Below are 4164 nucleotides of genomic sequence, written 5' to 3'. Positions count from 1 at the left end.
AACTTTTAAGTTTGAGTCAAGAAAGGTATATAAATCATATACTCAGAAAATTTAAAATGAGTAATTGCAAGGCTGTTAGAATACCTGTAGTAAAAAGTGTCAAATTAAGTAAGAATAATAGTCCTGGTGATGGACAAGAAAGACTGGATGCCCCTTATGCATAAGCTGTTAGAAGCTTGATGTATGTTATACTATAAACAAGGCCTGATATCAGCTTTGTTGTTGGCCTTGTTAGTCGATACCAAAGTAATCCTAGTTGGCCTCAGTGGCAAGCAGTAAAAAGAATATTTTAATATTTAAAAAGGATTGTAAACTTGAAAATATGTTTTCAAGATGATGTTTTAGAATTAATGGGATATTCTGATGCTGACTTTGCAGGCAACAAAGATGATAGTAATTCTACTTCTTGATATATTTTTCTCCTCGAAGGAGGAGCAATTTTCTAGTCTTGTAAGAAACAAGGCTGCATAGCTTAGCATATTCTGAAAGCAGAATATATTGCACACAATGCAGTTGCCATATTTGTTGTTTGGACAAGTCATTTCACTAATGATTTGGAGCAAGATATAACCAACAAACCGGTTTAAATTTATTGTGATAACCAAGCCACTATCTTTCTTATGAAAAGTAGAACAAATAATTCTAAAAGTAAACATATAATGGTAAAATATCATTATATTTATGACATGATTTAAAAAAAACAAAATCAAAGTCGGTTACTTACCTATATCTGATATGATTGTTGATCTCTTAACAAAGGGTATATCAGAGAAAATATTCTCGAAACATGTATCACATATGAGATTAAGATATGTCTAATAAGACATATGGTTGAATAAGTAACTAAAGTATATAAATCATTCTAGGAACATTGATGCAAGTGAAATACTCTAATAATGGAAGGTAAAATCCAGCATCGTGAGTATTTTCACATGGCCAAGTGGGAGATGTTGTTCATAAATGACCATAGTGGCTATGTTTCACGCATGTGTTCATGCATTGAGGAGAGAGGTGAGCCCACTCTCTCTCCAATGCATGAAACTACCTGATAGAGGGCCTTATCCAAATTAAGCATATTTGAATATGCTTCATTTGGATAAGCATAAAAGTGAAATTGGTTACCGATTTTCTTTTCTTAGAGAGAAAATTGGTAAGTCCCAAAAAGTTGGGTAACGACCCCCTAGGGGGGTGAAACCACCAGCATAAAGGGAGAGGTTCTCACTCAAAAGAGATACGAGAAAATACAAATAGTGAGAAAATCCCCTCCTGAAGAAGGCCTCTTACATACCTTCTACATCTGCGCACACTGTCTTGATGTCTTCCTATCAAGGGTTTGGTGTAGTGGGATGGAGGCCTAAACCGTTTTACAGACAATCTAGGTTCAAATCTCATGGGCATCACCACCTTGCATAAGGCCAAAGCTTAGCGACTCCATGGGATTGAGGAGTAAGCCCTCAGAGTTTTATGCTGATATGGATAGAAACCGTAAGTACGTGAGGCTGACCCTTTTTGGTAAAGCCTATATGGAATAACGGTCAAGCTCGGCTCGAGCTCGGAACCAAGCCGAGTCCAATTCAAGCTTGAGTTGAACTTGAACACAACACATGCATTTTAATGCGAGATGAGTTCAAATAGTGCAGGCTCTAACTCGGCTGTGTGCATGCCTAATGCCAGTGACCCAATTCTCGGTGAGGGTTCCTCATCATAAAAAAAAAAAAAAACTATGGCAGCCTTCAAACAATTCTGGTGTACTTTGACCTAAGGGGTTTGGCGCAGTGTGATGGAGGCCTAGACCGTTTGACAGGCAATCTAGGTTCAAATCCCATGGGCGTCACCATTCTTGGTTAAGGCCAAAGCTTGGTGACTCCCTGGGGTCGAGGGGTAAGCCCTTGGAGTTTTGTGCTGACATGGACAGAAACCATAAGTACATCAGGCTGACCAGGCCTATATAGAGCTGTTTCTCCGAGTTAAAAAAAAAAAAAATCTGGTGTATTTCTTGGCAGGAATTATGAAGATAACTAGTTCATCATAGAAGCCGACGTTTGAAAAGCATAAATTGAGCCACAAGGCTCTTGCAGCATATTCAAAGTCTCAAATCTTGCATTTGTATTTTCTTGGCAAAGAAAATCTCATGAAAACTAAAACAATTTTTTAAATATTGGAAAAATCTGAAAAATTTGAAACTAAGAAGTATAATAATGTACAAGGATACAAACCTTTTTGGGCTAAGCCAAGGGAACCCAGTCAGCTCTAGTGATAAAACCCTTGAGGCTCATTGTGTCCCCAGTAGTACTCCCAGCTTGATCCTTGTAGCGAAGGGCAGCCTATTTTGAGTATCAAACTCGTGACATTCTTCAATTTGGACGCTTTTAAGCTGACCCACCTAACCAAGTGCATGGTACATTGGCAAAAATGGGAAATTAGCGACGCTTGTCAAATACCCCTCTGACTTGGACTGGGATAGTGAAAGCTTCAAATTTAATCCAAACTTCAGTATATGTTCCAATTATCCCATTAATCCGGATAAGTTGGGAAATTGCATTATAGGAGCATAATGAAAGCTTCATTTTTTTTCCCAATTATATGTTTTAATGAATTGCCCTCAATGTAGTTGGCGTTGATGCAAAGTGTAACATGGACGAGGAGAATTCTGAGCAATCTAGAGTTCTTTGCAGCATAGTACCCCACCTATTAGATCCTTAGGTTATGCATTAGAGGGGTTTTCAAGATATGAAGCCCAAACCTGATCAGGTTACATCAAGGGCTAGGAAACAAGCCAAGCCCCTCGTGGCTCGGCTGATGAGCTCGTTCAAACTCTTAAGATAGGCTCAGCAAGCTGAATATGATGAACAGCAGGTTTTAGGCTCAGCTTGACTGGCATAAGCTCGTTAGGTAGTAAAAAATATATTTTATGTATTTTTGTAATCTTATTTTTTCAGCCCTAAAACAATGCATTTTTTCTATAAACAAGCCAGCTCGAACTCAGATCATTTAACTGGGTCTGGTTATAAGCTCGAATTCGGTTTGGCTAGCTAGAACAATGAGCCAAGCTTGAACATTTCAAGCTCGTCTCGTTTACTGCATTTACCGGCCTTAGTTACATCTTTGTTTGAACGCCTGGGATTCATGTATATCAAAAGGCCCAAACTTTTTAAAATTGACTGCGGTTACTTTTGAAAAATTTCAAAGATGCATCAAATTTTTGTTTAGCAGATAAGAATAAGTTTTTTTAAGACTAATTAACCGCAGTTACTTCTAGTGAAAAGATATTTTTATTTTGCCCTCCAACAATTAGAATATACTCTTGGTCTTGTATGCCAACTTGAATTTACAGGCTTATGAATTAAATGGTTATGATTGAGGTCATCATCAGGCTCATGCCACAACAAATTTGTTCAACTTATAGAAAGAGGGCTGGAAGTTTGAAGGAGAAAAAAAAAAACTTTTAATAAAATTCTAGAGGTGATTTTTGAGATTTCGCTATAATTTTAATGCCAAAAGTTGTCTATGTTTTTTTTTTTTTAATTAATCATAACAAAGTTCGAAACACATTTAGCATACTTCAAAAGAATAGGTGCCTTACTGAATTATGCCGAAGACTTAGTTTAGTGGCCGATCTGAAATTACCATAAAAAACCACAAAAACTAACCTGATATAAAAAAAACACGCCCACCGTGGGGCTCGAACCCACGACCACAAGGTTAAGAGCCTTGCGCTCTACCAACTGAGCTAGACGGGCTAATTGATATGAATGGGCACCAAAATTTAATGTCGATTTATTTTTCTTCCGCATACGCTTCCCACCGTCCCCCTGGATACAAACCTTCCTGCTTCAGCGTCAGGTGGTAACGCAACGCAGCACACGTTTTGGCGCTCTTCTTTTTCTTGAGGTGACCTCTCTCTCTCTCTATTGTTGAACAATGGCCGTTTCAATTGGATTCATGCATTCTACTCCGTTTCAATTTCTGCATTCTACTGCTTCATGGCTTTTCCTTTTTTCTTTTCTTTTTTCCCTTGTTTGATTCTATGTTGAGGCTCTGTAAATGAGATGGGAGGATACATGGTCAAGTGTCTCCACCACCCTTGGTTCAGAGTGTGAAGGGCTTTCTGTAGTGAGTGTAGCCAGACGATTTCTAATTGAGTTTTTTGAGCCTTACCATTTC

General features: G+C 38.1%; 1 non-coding gene across 1 annotated transcript; it reads right to left on the bottom strand.

Annotated features, from left to right (window-relative positions):
• Window positions 1-3667: 3667 nt before the first annotated feature.
• On the bottom strand, window positions 3668-3740 carry TRNAK-CUU (transfer RNA lysine (anticodon CUU)). Its single transcript has one exon. It is a non-coding gene; the product is annotated as a tRNA-Lys (tRNA).
• Window positions 3741-4164: the final 424 nt, after the last annotated feature.

Source organism: Nuphar pumila, chromosome 2, assembly GCF_984573655.1.
Source record: "Nuphar pumila chromosome 2, dmNupPumi1.hap1.1, whole genome shotgun sequence".
Lineage (NCBI taxonomy): Eukaryota > Viridiplantae > Streptophyta > Magnoliopsida > Nymphaeales > Nymphaeaceae > Nuphar > Nuphar pumila.
Note: the sequence above shows the minus strand (reverse complement) of the source record. Positions and strands in the feature narration are given on the sequence as shown.